The following is a 16347-nucleotide window of genomic DNA, read 5'->3' as shown; positions in this document are numbered from 1 at the left end:
CTTACTTTCTGCCTTCTCTTGTACCGAGTGGTCCCACCACTCATCACATATTCTATTACTCTTTTGGATTTCTTTTTTTTTTCAGTGCTTTATAAGCTGCATTATGGATGGCTTCTTTAACCATCTCATACATCTTATCTGCAGAGGTTTCTTCAATGGCAGCAAGTTTTTCTGCTAGCCTTTGCTGGTACAAGAAGCGGGTAGAACTATGGTCAAGGCTTTGTAAATTATATTGAATATTACTGGCTTTCTCTGGTTTGGCTTCCACTTGAATTTCTGTGTCTTTGATAAACTTGAATAATATCTTAGACATTAGCATGAAATGGTCTGATCCGCACACTGCACCTCTCATAGCCCTCACGTCTTGTACTACTAGCTTTGTTGTTTACTTGAAATGAGAAATATACTCCCCACTATCCTCCCCTTCCTCCTGATGGTGGTATTACACTGCTCACTCAAGCTGTGTAATATACTTGTCCATTACAGTTCAACCCTTGTTCCCAACACCTTGCCACATGGCTCATATCCTTGCAACAAACCTAGTCACTAGACCTGTTCCAGACATACTTCTGGACCCAGTTACTACAGTCCAGTCACAGGCATCTCCAGCCCCATCAAAGGCAAGGCCATGTATGAAAGCAGCCATGTGATCTACTAAAACAATAGTGTCAAAGACAGTCTTTGGCAATGGAAATCTGAGATCCGTCAGATTCCTTATAAATGTGGCATGTCATACATAGGTCAGATGGTGCATACAGTCAGAGATCATTGCTGAGAACACCAGTGACACTACACAGCAGCAGTTTAACAAGCCAGCAGTCACAGAACACTGTCTATGAGAATTACACAGAACGGATTACAACCATCGTATGTTTCTGACACAGATGCCTAACTTCTAGACTGTGTCACTGAAGAATGTATCTTGATTCAGTTAATGGAACCATTTATCATTAATGATATTGGCTACATCCTTAGTAAGGCTTTAGAGCCTGCACTTAGTGTGATTCAGAACAGGAAGGAGGTATTGCAAAATGAACTGACTTCTGAGACAGGTGGAGCAAGATTGTAGATGACACCTGTGAGGCAACTCTTACAAGGCAGTCTCCTCATCAGCTTGCTTGCCAAAATGTTGTGTCCATTGGACACTGGCATCTGGCTGTTCACTTGTGACCTATTCCATCAATGTGCATTGTGTTAATTCTGTCCTCTAAGCTTTCTAATGAGCTGTAAATTATTGACATGCAATGACATTATACGAATATCTAACTTTCGAAGATAAATGTCTTTTCAGACTATGCTTCAGTTTGTAGTCTGCGACTGAGTGGTTCTTCAGCATTTTACACTTGCTCATTATCAAACTAAATGAAGTGCTAGCCTCAGTTAAATTGCTTCTCAGTATATTATTTTTTAATATTTATACATTGCAAACACAGTTGAATTACAGTTCATTAGAAACCTTTGATTCCTTTTTTAACTCACGAGAATGTAAACTGAACATCTTAAAGATACATAAGCATAAATGTTAAAGATAGTATCCTGATGTTTATTTCTTAATTTATTGGTTTTATGTGTACACATTTGAGCATCCAAATTTCTTTTGATGTACCTGATACATTATGTAAAATGTAATATGATGTACCAGCTAGTTTGTAAGTGCACACCAACCATTATGCAAACCGCATTTGGCATGCTTCATGGTGAATACGCCCCAAGTAAGGATGGCTTTAATCAATGTGCCATTGTAGGGACCAGTATATTCCACTCACATTCAGTTTTACTCATTTAAGTTTTTTATTTTTTACATGCTGAAAAGCTACCTCCTACACACATACATACATACACACACACACACACACACACACACACACACACACACACATACAGATATATAATGTTATGAAAGGAGTTATGTGAATATTCTAATTGTTTGTGTCTTTAAAAAATATATAGAATTTGGTGAACAGTACTGTTTTTTATGTCAAATAATCCTGTGTTTGTTACTGGAATTTAGAATTGGGAAACCTGAGAAGCGATATGCTCCTGTAATTTATTTTCTGCAATGCTCTTACAGACATCACATACAAGCAAAAATAGGCAATGGTCATAAACAATAAAAATTGCATGTGGTGGTGCTGAGTTTCTCTTTTTTGTAGAAATGGCAGTCTTCAGCTTTATCAACAAACAGATAAAAGGATCAAGCCCTTTTCTACATTGCACACTGATGTTAAAAGGAATATTTATCTGCAGTAAAACTGTAATCTTTTAGGTTTTCTCTGCATGATTGATTAATAGTGAACTTCCAGGTATCCAGCTGAGTTGTTGTTTCCATTTCCTGCACCGTATTTTGATGACCAACCTAATCATCTTCTTCCAGTGTTGTGAGTTTTGCTATTATGTGTACATTCTCCCTGGACTCCAACTAGACTGCAAGCTACTGTTGGTCTAATGCCATTATTTACAGGCAAATTTGTTTTCTAATGTCCACTTCACCCTTTGATGCTCTTTTGTTTTATAGAAGGGAATTGGCATTTTGGAGAGTATCAGTGCATACTCTATAACACAAAAGTGCATTCAAGGGTGGAGTGGACATTAGGAATTGAACTTGGCTATAAATAGCAGCATGAGAGCAACAATATCTCACAGTATGGTTGGAGTCCAGGCAGCAAGTACACATAATAGCAAGACCCACAGCATCTGAAGAAGATGGATAGGTCAGTCATCAAAAATATTGTGCAGAAAATGGTAACAACAACTTGACTGAACACCTGGAAGTTCACTATTAATGCAGTAAAATTATTTCACTGTCAAATGATTTACTTTCATATTGTTGGTTAAAGCTGCAAACAAAAAATAACAAAAGCAAGAATTATTTTTTTGTTTGAATGATATTTCTGCCATTTGACTGTACAACTTCTTTATTTTATATTACTATCATGATTTTGGCCATAAGTCATTATCAAGTACAACAACAGTGTTGGGTACAGTTAGATTTTGTTAAGTGAAGTTATCATCAGGATCTATTGAACTGGCTGTCCCAGCATGTAGATAAGTAAAAAGTCAACAAAATGTATGGCAGATGGGTAGCAAACATGTTTTTTAGCCATTAAACAACTTAAACACAGAATGAACACCAATACGGCAGTTTCACGTGCTGTTAACATGGTTTAGTGAAATCAACATGGTTCATTGCACATGTAACCAGTGTATTGGTGTTTTTCTGTGTTTCAATTGTTTTATGTCTGGAAAACATGTTTGCTACCTGTCTGCCATACATTTTGTTGATTTGGTTCTCATCTACACATTGGGACACCTAGTTCAGTAGAACCTGATAATGACTTCACTTAACAAAGTCTAATTATATCCAACACTGTTGTACTTCAGGACATGAGACGGATGGGCGAAGCTGAAAAATATAAAATGTTAAAAAAGAAGTATAGAAAAACAATAAGAGAAGCGAAAGCAAGAGCAATTGACACCACTATAGCGAACTCAAGAAACAAGGCAAAGGCAGCTTGGAATGCAATCAATGCTGAAAGAAAGGAAAAAGATGGGTCAAACAAAGAAGAAGGTATTAGGTCAATTAAAATAGACAACACAGTGGTCACAGATGGTATGGAAATAGCAAACATACTGAATAATAACTGTATCAGTGTAGTAGAAAACCTAAAATTGGAAAGAAATAGTCAAAAACAGAAGGGTATTAAGGTACCAAAAAGATCATGCAGTACTATGTTCTTAAGACCAGTCACGGAAGATGAATTGCGGAAAACTATACAGAAACTGAAGTCCAAGAAATCAGCTGGTGATGATGAAATATCAAATCATGTAATAAAGCTGGTATGTGAGGAGATAACAACACCACTGCTGAACATAGTAAACTGTTCTTTCAGAGATGCAATTTTTCCAGAAAAACTGAAGATAGTGAAGGTAGTGCCAGTGTACAAGAAAGGGTGTAAGGATGATCCCAACAACTACAGACTAGTTTCACTGATATCAGGTTTCTTAAAAATCCTAGAAATGCTTATGTATACCAGATTAGTTAACTATTTGGACAAACATAACATTCTCATGCCCTCACAACATGGTTTCAGAAAGGGTAAATCTACAGAATCAGCAATTGTCAGTCTAACAGAATACATTTTACAGTCCTTAGATGAGAAAAAGGTTGTCTCTGCAATGTTTCTGGATCTTTCAAAGGCATTTGACACCATTGACCATGAAATGCTGATACAAAAATTAAGCAACTATGGCATTCGGGGGCAACCAGGTGAATGGATAAAATCATACTTGTGCAACCGCAAGCAGTATGTATCATTAGGAAACTCGTACCAATCAGAAACCAAATCCATCAAATATGGAGTGCCGCAGGGTTCGGTAATGGGGCCATTGTTATTTAATGTATTTGTTAATGATATAGGTGTTGAGGAGGACGAAAAGAAAATATTGTATGCTGATGACATGACAATACTAAATAGTGACCAAAATATGGAACAGCTTGAGAGAAGAGCATACATATCTGCAAATGTCACAGCTCAATGGCTGTTGGAAAATGAACTGGTTATAAATCTAAAAAAGACTATGTTTGCAGTGTTTAAAAACAAGGAAAAGGCTGTAGACATGGATTTAGAGGTTGATGGAGCAAGGCTGGAAGAAGTAGACTCTGCTAGATTCTTAGGTATTCTTGTGGATAATGACCTGAAATGGAAAAAACATATTAATAATGTCTGTAAGAAACTGAGCTCTGTCATATTCTTAATGATGCAGCTATCACAGTATTCAGACAAGAACCTTCTGTGTACAGTGTATCATGGACTTTTCGAACCATACTTACAGTATGGAGTGACTGTGTGGGGAAACTCAAACAAACAAGAGACAAAACGAGTGTTCACATTACAAAAAAAAGCAATTAGGACCATTTTAAGAAGAAAGACCTCTGAAACATGCAGAAACTGTTTCAAGAATTTAGGTATCTTAACTTTTTCATCGTTGTATATATACAATACAATAATGTACATCACAAAAGGTAGTGAGGACTGGATTACAAATGCTAGTGTACACACCCACAATACAAGAAAGAAGAATGAAGTACGGAGCATACCCCACCGACTGGCAATGCTAGAAAAAGGACCCCAGTACTCTGGTATCAGACTATTAAGAAGTCTGCCCAAAAACCTGCAAGATAGTGTACTTCATAATGACTTTCCAAAGAAACTTAAAGACTACCTCATTGAAAAAGAGTTTTACAGTGTTGCAGAATACTTATGCCATTAAATTTGTATATATTGTTACCCATTATCAGTGATGTACAAATGTAAGCTATAGGTGTAGAAAAATAAGTGATAAAGAATGTTAATACTTTGACATGTCCTATATTACACGTACATTTACTGTACACAATGTAATCTCACAGGATCAAATAAAATTCAATTCAAAAAAATCAATTCAAATTCAATTCAACTTGGTAGTGGCTTAAGGCTGAAATTATGATAGTAACATATAATAAAGAAATAGTACAGTAATATGGCAGAATATCATTCAAACATTATTACTTGACTATGGCCCAAAAATATGAAAAGATTATTTTTCTTACTTTACTCCACTGTTACTGATGTGACCCTCTGGCCTGGAGCGAGGCAAGAAATTTCAAAATGCAGACCAAGGTTTTTCAGTATATTTGAATAGTATTCATCCAGTGAAAGAAAAGAGATGACAAGTTTTATGACACTAAATTTGTATTGCTGTTTGTGAGTATTCTAACACCAATGCAGACCATCTTACTTGGTACAGCATTGTAAGGTGATTCATAAAAAATGAAGAATAAAGGCTATAAATGGTTCACAGGGACTAATATACAGTAAATATACAGTTCTACAATCCCACTTAACCAGGTGAACAATACGCCTCTCTAGGCATGTGGACCCATTGTGATGCTGCACATCACTATATTTGGCTGTTGTGAACTCCTTTGATACCATATTCTCATGACAGCCATGGGTCTCCTATCAGCAAGGGCAACATTATCGCAAAATGATAAACCTCAATCTCACTAGGCCACCATCCTATCACATTCTGACACATGCTGGCAGATGTTTCTCCTTACATGAGGCATAACACAACATTTTCACAAACAAACAACATTCAAATGCTATTTCTGCATAAGAAACCAGCTGTTTAATCGTTACTTGTTTACAAACAGTGTAGTTGCACTAAAGTGCTAATCATTTGCATATTTAAGCATGTAGTACACTTCATGCCAAACTGATGTTCTTGCTTGCTGTCTTCCATGGTATAATTTTAATAGCCAGCAATGTAAATAGTTCGTGGGATTAGAAAACTGAGAATCACTGACAAGTACCTGAAATCTAGGATATGAAATTAACTTCAGCAGTTGAATTTAGCGTATTTAGTATACTTTGTACTCATCTGCATGAAGCATTTGCAGTGAAATGGCAATATTCTCTTCACATTAAAAGACTCTACTTATGTGTGCTGTCTCTAGAGTAAAAGATTTTAGCAAATCCTTCCATGTATGATTCAAGAAAGTGGAGAGTCCCAGAAGATCTAAAAACACCTAACCCACCTGGTTATCACAGTGTGCAAATTCCACAGTGTTACTGGCTGGTTAATTGTCCTCTGTGCAGGCAGTAAACTAGGCTGCACAGGTTTTAGCATCTCACACAGATCGAATGTAATTATTTCTGTTGTCGTTCTCTCTCATATTCTTTGTTGTACTAAGCATCAGCTACAACAATACAAAGCACTGTCTGTCAAGAATACACAGAGACATAGCTAATAACTTAAAGTCTGTAAAAGATAAACTGAAAAGATTTCTCATTCACCACACCTCCAACAAAATAATTAAATTTTCAAAGTCTTCACGTACTATTACGTTTTATTCTGAATAACAGTGACAACAGAGCCAGTACTGAGTTGGGTTACATATGAATAACAGCTTATGACACTGTTAATGTTCCTACATGTGATGTCTGCCTGCTTTATTTTCTCATTGATTGTCCTTGGTATCAACATACAGCAACAATGTTACACTTTCTGAAAAATGTTGGGTGGAAGTACAACACTGACTACTTTAAATGATGTAGCTGACAGGTACACATTTGCATTTCACAGTTCTGTACTTTCACCGATCACAACCTCCTCCCCCCCCCCCCCCCCCCCCCCCCCCCAATATTACACAGTTATATGGCCAGTGCACTATTGTTTAACTTTCAATAAGCCTCATTAATAGTTTGCAGGCAAACATCAACATACTGCTAAAACCTAACCACACATTTCACAATATTTCACATAAATTGAACAGACACTGTCATTGTTTTAACACATGGCCTATTGATGCAACACTTATTTCACAGTTAAGTTGATGCATTGTTGTTGTTCTGACCAACACAGGTTTCTTGCCTGAAACTCGGCCGTGGACTGACTATCTTGGGACCAAAAATCAGGTCCTTATATATCATCACAATAACAGGCACTTAAACTACACATTGCTTGATGTTTAATTTACAGAAATTACAATTAAAACATAACTCATTAAATTAACTGAATACAACAAAAAATTCTGTCTTTTTAACAGTTTCTTCTACTACAAGAGTTAGGTCAAATTATTTGTTTAAATGATGAAATCAACAAATATAGTTACTCAAACAATACTTTGAACAAGACTGGTAATTATGTTGGAATTAATTAAGGGCTGGCTTTGCTAACATGTTTTCGAATAGAGCCAAATAGATCCTTTAAGACAACTATTAGTTGTTCCTCCAAATGTTATAATTAGTACAGAATTTATTTTTGTTTATAATTCAACAATAGAATTTAAGTCAAAAAACAATTACTGATTTCACCCTATAACAAAAGATACTTACTAGGAATAGTCAAAATAAATTAGAAAATAAATTATGTATGTAGAACTAAGCACAAAATTAGAGCTGGTGTTATATTCTTTAAAACTGAGGGCCAACCTTTCTCTTTTATGAAAATGCAGATTATACTCACATATGTTAATGGTAATCAGTCAAAAAAGAAAAAAAAAATTAATAGGCAGATGGCAAAACAAGAGGGGAAGTAAAAATATCCCAGCTTGCTTCATCACACACAGATAAACAGATTGTTTCTTCTAGACTATATTCTATCACAAGACAAGACCTGAGTGGTTGAGAATTGTAATCTAGTAGGATAAAATCATTACATACATAATAATCTCTCTACAGAGGCATTACCGCAGTATTGTGATGAAGAACATGGAGGTCTGCATTGCCACATGTGAAGACACACCACCATGCACAAAGACACGCCTTGTCAGAAGACGCATTTTTTATAAATGTTTAGATAAATACAAATCATGCAAATCAGACCATGCCCACTGTCACTTTACAAGTTAAACCCATAACTTACTCCAGAAAAAAAACTGCTATCCATTTATTTACATCACTGGGTACATTTCAAAGTGCATTCTAGAAGAGCTCACTCATAATATGACGGGCGAGCATCACACCTGTAGCTGATCACCTACGTTTTCATGAACCCTTCTCTGTGCATAGTAGACAGAGATATCAATCTTATGGACAGTGTAGCAAAGTTTGGTGGCCAATGACCTTGCAGCAGTAGTAACTCCAGTTCTTGTCAGACTAAGTTAAGTGCTGTCAGGCTGGGCTAGATCTAGGATGGTTGACCATCCAGTCTGCCGAATACTGTTGGCAATCAGAGTGCACTCAGCCCTTGTGAGGCAAACTGAGGAACTACTTGATTGAGAAGTAGTGCCTCCAATCTTGTAAACTGACATACGGCTGGGAGAGTGGTGCGCTGACCACATGCCAGATCAAACAGTGGCTGATCAGTGCCATTGGGCCTTCATGGCCTGTGTGGGTGGAGTTTAGTTTAGTTTTAGCAAAGTTTGGTGTAAGTTGGGTGATGTCACAATCCTAGTCATGCAAGGCATAGCACCCTCAGCACCTTTTGGATGCTGAACCAGTAGTTAGACATCGTCCCAACAGCTTATGAACAAGATAATGGTGAATATTTAACCTCTGGACCATCTCTATCTGCCTCCAGTTTGCCAGTGGCTCCCCGTAATTTTCACCTGGTAAGTGACACATTATTGCCGTTCAACAGAGTTGATTTTATTTTTCATGTAACACTGCTATTATCCCATGCAGATCTGTGTTCTGCACTGAAGAAATGAATTGGTCATTGTATTATTGGTTTACATGTTGTTGTTTCGTGTAGTACTACTCACATATCAAGATACTCAATTTTGTGTCACTTCCTTAAGTTTGCTCAAGTAGTTGTTAGTTGTCATAACTTTTCCCCAATTTATGGCAACCAGTGTAAATCATCAGTGCCTTTCTCAATAACATTAACAACTATTATTGCAAGTGTCACTGTTGAAAGCACTTTAAATGAAACCTCAGTGACTAATGGTTTCAGATTGATCAGTTTTCTGCCAGAAAATCAGTTTATGAGTCATCACTTACTTTTAGATGTTTCCAGTTTCACAAGAAGCTTATGATTATTTCCTACTAGCATCTTGAAAATTATAATATATATGAATGTTAGCATCTGATTTGTGCTTTGACTGTAAATTACTTAGCAAACTGTCAAGTGCAAAAATACAACTATGACATACAACCTTTTTTTCATGTATATATTAGATCACTTCTTTGTTCAAGTTCGAAACATATCTGGGTAAATTGTAATACTATCTCCCAAGCACATCAATTTAATGTCTGTAATTACAAATGAGTTTCCTTGAGTGCAGGGCTGCATGTTCAGGCTCATTTGAAAGTGTTGTGTTAACAATTATGACAGGAAAAATATTAGCTGCTAATGATTGGAGGGCAACAGAAAATTAGTGTCTGGGAGGTGCAGAGATCAACCTTCTATCAGATGTGTGTATTACACTTCACAAAATGGACATTGTTGAGATTCAAGAAATGTTCAAAACAAGCCATTAACTAGCACCATGAACACCGAATGAAAAATGGCATGCCACAGTAATCACAAAGGTTCACATCATCAAGACTGATAGTCCTCAATATTCCGGTAGGTATCCACTCTTAAAGAAGGCATGTAGAATCACATAATCACATTGGTGTAATGGGGTGATGAGAACTAATGGAACGTGATGATATGCAACTGGATGTGAAACAGTTTGTGATAGAGCTTATCGTGAAGCTGGCTATCCTTTAAATCATAACTGAAGGTAGTGAGATAACATGTTTATAGAGATGGGAAAAAATATCCAGAGGCTGAATTTGGTAAGTGATCCAGGTGGTATGAATTGAAATGTCGCGCACTTTACAGGAGGGATAGTTTGCTGTAAAGGAGTATGATTTTCATATGCAGACCAGTAATCAAGGAAAAGCAAGTTATTTTGACCAGCTATGGCCAAAAATAGTGCTCATATCATGGATGTAATACTCTTATGCCCATTTTCCCACCCTTGCTTGCTGTGACATACGCCCATATTTACAGTTGGCATAACTATACAAATGTGTCAAGGCACTGATGTTAGCTGACCTTGATACAACTCTCTTGGTGTCCCTAATTTTCGAAGTTTGCTCTGCATTGTCAAGTTGACGTTTCATTTGAAATTTTGTTATTTTATGTCCAACAATTCTGTAGCACTGTTTGAAGTTATGCAACTACCCACTGTTTCCCTTGAAATCAGTGTAATCTGTATCATATGCAATTTGATGTGCATAACATAGTAGGTCACTATCGTGCACATCCTTTAAATTGTATTGAGCATTCTTGAAATGCACAAACACAAGTTTTTGTAACAAGTGCACCTTCTTCTCCCTTGAATACACACAGTTGTATTGCTGTGGATTTATTCAAAATCTGTTCGTAATTGTTTTTTAACTGGATAATCTTCCATGTATGTAGCTATGTTTAGTACCTGCTCCTTAGACAACGATTTTCCTGAACTATGTTTCATAGGAGACGTGACTTGTGGCTCCCAGTCCAACAAGGATGATGAATTACATGGCCTGACACCTGTTTCAGTATCACTTTCACTTGTTAAACATGTATTGTCATCATTGTACTCCCATGGACATTGTCCATGCAGTTGAGCATATGCGTTGCAGAAACACTAATATTTCATGTGACACGTCTTTCTCACTTCGCAAAATTCCAACCTCGGCAACTGTTATTGTAGATATAATGCAATGTTCTCTGTGTTTATCTTTGCCACTGCTCTGCTTTGTGTCAACACCACTAGCGCTGTAACACCGTTGTGAGTTACCAGTCAAGTAAGTAGTTCAAGCACGCTCCATAGCCTCATGCTGTGCTCACCATTGGATACCTCCATTCTTGTCCCCTGTTGCCATTAGCAGCTAATATTATGGTTGCATGGTAGACAATATGTGGGGTGTCAAATGCTGTAAACATCATTGACCTTTTGCAACCTCCCACTCAAGGGGTTCCTTGTTAGTTAATCAGGTATGTGGCTTGCGTTGTCAGATATTTCTCTATTAACCAAAGACTGGTTTGATGAAGCTCTTCCAACCGTTTTATCCTGTGCAAGTCTTTTTGTTTCTGTGTGATTACTGTACTGTACATTACAGTACTTATGTAGAAGAGCAACCAGTCTTCAGACTGAAAACAATAATAACAACCAAATAACAACATAGAGAACATCTATTTCTCTAAAACTGGTAGTTTTGCTACTTGATTCGGATTCAGTTTTATTTTAATGGTTCTTCTTGAAATTATGTCCAGATATTCTGTGAGCCTTTAAAAAAAAGTGACAATTGCTATGGTAAGTGGATGCTGAAGAAAAGATCCTAACTAAGCCCATCAATAAAATGACTGAACAAACTATGAAAACATTGTTTGTATATACCATAATTAATACATGAGAAAAATATGCTGGTGCTCACCTGATAATATTTATAACAGCATCTGTGTCCCAACAATCAGCATATCCATTTGTATCAAAACACAAGCCCAGAGATCCTAAAAATAAGGCTACATCACATTCTGGGGGGAAAATGTTACTATTTGATAGAAGAATTTTTAGAGGATGACATGATAATTTGAGCTAGGGTAATTTAGTGTTAGATTTTTAGATACTATTTTTTATTATTGTTATTATTATGATCTCTGCCTTTTGTGTATATAAAACAAAATTGTATTATTGTTATGATGTTGTATGTAAACATCAGCTTTATGTGTTTACGTTAAATTTTACCAAACTTCTGACGTGTCTCCTGTACCTGAATCAAATGATTTTGATTATGTATTTTATGAGACCAATAAACCACAATTCACAAGCTCCATTAGAATTTAACCTCAAAATTACAGATGAGTCTAATAAATTATGTAACTGAAGAAAGGATGAATTATTTCTTCTCTTCTAGTTCCATGAACTACACTAGAGATAAAACAGTCAACACTACTAGTGGAAGTATCACAGAAAATCTGACAGGCCTCCATGGAATCCTACAGAGCCTGGACTATGATATAAGCAATGAATATGATGCATACTATGAAGATATTGAATACTTTAGTGAAGAGTAAGTCCTTTATAAAATTTTGTTCTTGTATATAATTCAATTTAATGATGTTCTTTTTTGCACATTTTTTATTTTACATAATAATTAACTATACAGTACTATAGTGAAGCTTTCATATTTCTGTCATAATATATACAAATAAATACACAGATTCTACTTATACATTGCCACTGGTCTCTATCATTTTGCATACTTTCAGTTATGTTATGAGCATAATCTAGCTACTCACTTTTCCTCCATTCTTCCACACTGGCTTTCTTCATTACGCACTCATGCACTGAAGCTATTCTTCAAGCTAAATATTTTCATGCAATTGGTGGATGAAACCTATTTCAGGTCATTTAACTATTACAGCACAGAAGTTTCCCTCCATAAAATGTGAAGCTCTTTGTTGTACATTTTTAGTGACTGACATACAGAACATTAATATATAATATGTAACCTAGGAACATTATCCCTTAAGCTTCACTTTTCTTGAGCAGTCCTTCAAATGTCAGAAGAACATTAGTGTTTAATGTCCGACTGACAAAGAGATCATTGCAGACAGATCACCAGCTCAGATAGAACAAGGATGAGGAAGGAAATCAGCTGTGTCCTTTTCAAATAAACCATTTCTGCTTTCATCTAAATCAATTTAGGGAAACAACAGAATATGTACAACTAAATGGTCAGATTATCATTTGAATCATACTCCTCCTAAATAAAATTCAAATGTCTGAACCACTAGTCCACATTGCTTGTTTTATCTGAAAGAAGCTCTTTTTTGCCTGACAGTATACACCTCTCACTGGAAGACACCATCACATTCTGTTTTTTGGATTATTATTATTATATATCCCCCCCCCCCCTTTTTCACGAATACTATCTCCAGATATTCAAATTTTGTCAACACAGTGAGCAGTTCCAACAAAATTGTAGGCAAATGTTATGGTGCTCTTTCTTAGATTGATACTTCTCCTATTTGTTTTCAGCTAACCTTCTGTCCTCTCTCTAGTAATTCCATGACATGTGAATGGAAAACACAGATGTATCAGTACGTGCAACGTCTTCCACGTCCAGTGAGGGCACACTTGTCGGGAACACCACCAATGTGTTTCAGTTATGGATCTTAATATATATGTGCCCCCTTCTTCAGTATCAACCTCTACCTCTCTAGGGGATGAATTTATAAGAAACTAAATCCACATTACAACACTGAAGAACCAATAATACTCCCACGATGACAACTGCTGCCACTTCCAGATCAGAAAGTATTTCCCATACTATCTTGCAACATGTATATAGTGAATCTGTGGGGATGAGGAATCCCTTCATAATGTTCTACAAACATGCACAAAAGAACCTAGTCCCACATGCAGTCTATAAGCACATCTAATGTGTCATATACACATACACCCAGCTCCTATACCAACCACATCTGTTAAAAAGCATCTCCAGACTGGGCAAGCTTAACAATGGCTTATGTCAACACTCAGAAACCCTTTCATCAAGCTCTGAAGTGAGTAATATCCTTCCTAAAATGGTCTCTATCACTCCCAAAAGATATACCACCACCCAGACAACTTGTAAGAATCCTAGTACATTGTTCTCTCACTCTAGCTAATTGTCACTTCACTTGGCCCATATCTTTGTGGATGGCCATGGTACAAAACATACATGATGTTTTCATCCATTATCTTCTATTTGCTCCTGTGACTAGTACATGTTGACCTACACTATCAAAAGGAAAGTTCCTTCATGAAAACTATTAACTTATGAGACAGAATTTCTGACCAGCATTTACTACCAGAGACAAAATATTTAGTACTGCCAAAAGACACGTGGCAAGGAGATAGCACATGACACTATCCTATCTTTCTTTCCCTTTCCCAGGGAGATAGGTTGAGAACAGTTAAAAAGGGCAGACAGGTCACTCAGACTCCAGGATGAGAGGTCTCAACTCTGGCAATGGTAGTGTCATGTAGTTTTCCTTTTATGTGTCTTTAGGCACCCCTTTATCCCCCCCCCCCCCCCCCCCCTGTTCTTACAACAAAAATAAATTAAATTAAAATACTCTTCTAAAATAAAACATATTTACTCTGTAGTTTCAAATATCTTTTAGATAAAGGTGATAAAAGAGAATTTGTTACGACACTATTCTCTGAACTGAATTTACTGGAGAGATTTCTTCCTTTATTATACCTCATGTCCACATTTGTGGATTCTTTTTGTTACAGAGATGGTGCATTTCAGTTCATCTGTTATTTTGTCTTCAATCTGTTAATGTCATTATTGAAACAGTAACAGGCAGCTTCAATTTTTATAATCTGTATTATTTATTTATTTATTTTTACGTTTTGTGTTTTATAATGATACACTCTCTCTTATCAATAGCCATTACATCTTGTAAAGCAAACTTCAGCCTTCTTAACACTTTACACCTACAATCACTTCAAAAAAGAAATCAAAATGTGTCACCAAGTGGCAAACAGACTACTGACATTAAAACCAGAAACATTTCATATTCTGACTGCTTTCAGCACCATTATTTTCACCTGCTGACAGATAGTGGAACTATCATTTTTTTCAGCATACTCTGTGAGCACATTGATTAGTGAAGATACCTACCACGTTTTGGTGTCCTGCAGTGCGTACAGCTTGCACTTCAGTACTCAGAACACTGTTGGCTTAATTGTAACCACCCATTACACTGTTTCTTTTTTTCCTCACTAGAGTCCAGCATCTACATCTACATCTACATCCATACTCCGCAAGCCACCTGACGGTGTGTGGCAGAGGGTACCTTGAGTACCTCTATCGGTTCTCCCTTCTATTCCAGTCTCGTATTGTTTGTGGAAAGAAGGATTGTTGGTATGCTTCTGTGTGGGCTCCAATCTCTCTGATTTTATCCTCATGGTCTCTTCGCGAGATATACATAGGAGGGAGCAATATACTGCTTGACTCTTCGGTGAAGGTATGTTCTCGAAACTTCAACAAAAGCCCGTACTGAGCTACTGAGCGTCTCTCCTGCAGAGTCTTCCACTGGAGTTTATCTATCATCTCTGTAACGCTTTCGCGATTACTAAATGATCCTGTAACGAAGCGCGCTGATCTCCGTTGGATCTTCTCTATCTCTTCTATCAACCCTATCTGGTACAGATCCCACACTGCTGAGCAGTATTCAAACAATGGGCAAACTAGCGTACTGTAACCTACTTCATTTGTTTTCGGATTGTATTTCCTTAGGATTCTTCCAATGAATCTCAATCTGGCATCTGCTTTACCGATGATCAACTTTATATGATCATTCCATTTTAAATCACTCCTAATGCGTACTCCCAGATAATTTATGGAATTAACTGTTTCCAGTTGCTGACCTGCTATATTGTAGCTAAATGATAAGGGATCTATCTTTCTATGTATTCGCAGCACATTACACTTGTCTACATTGAGATTCAATTGCAATTCCCTGCACCATGCGTCAATTCGCTGCAGATCCTCCTGCATTTCAGAACAATTTTCCAATGTTACAACCTCTCGATATACCACAGCATCATCCGCAAAAAGCCTCAGTGAACTTCCGATGTCGTCCACAAGGTCATTTATGTATATTGTGAATAGCAACGGTCGTACGACACTCCCCTGCGGCACACCTGAAATCACTCTTACTTCGGAAGACTTCTCTCCATTGAGAATGACATGCTGCATTCTGTTATCTAGGAACTCTTCAATCCAATCACACAATTGGTCTGATAGTCCATATGCTCTTACTTTGTTCATTAAACGACTGTGGGGAACTGTATCGAACGCCTTGCAGAAGTCAAGAGACACA

At 36.9% G+C, this 16347-nt stretch overlaps 1 pseudogene; it reads left to right on the top strand.

The window, feature by feature from the left end:
- The window catches only part of LOC124594029, a 352828-nt pseudogene that overhangs the window by 280632 nt on the left and 55849 nt on the right, over positions 1 to 16347 (top strand).

The sequence above is a fragment of the Schistocerca americana genome, chromosome 2 (genome assembly GCF_021461395.2).
Source record: "Schistocerca americana isolate TAMUIC-IGC-003095 chromosome 2, iqSchAmer2.1, whole genome shotgun sequence".
NCBI classification, from domain to species: Eukaryota; Metazoa; Arthropoda; class Insecta; order Orthoptera; family Acrididae; genus Schistocerca; species Schistocerca americana.
Note: the sequence above shows the minus strand (reverse complement) of the source record. Positions and strands in the feature narration are given on the sequence as shown.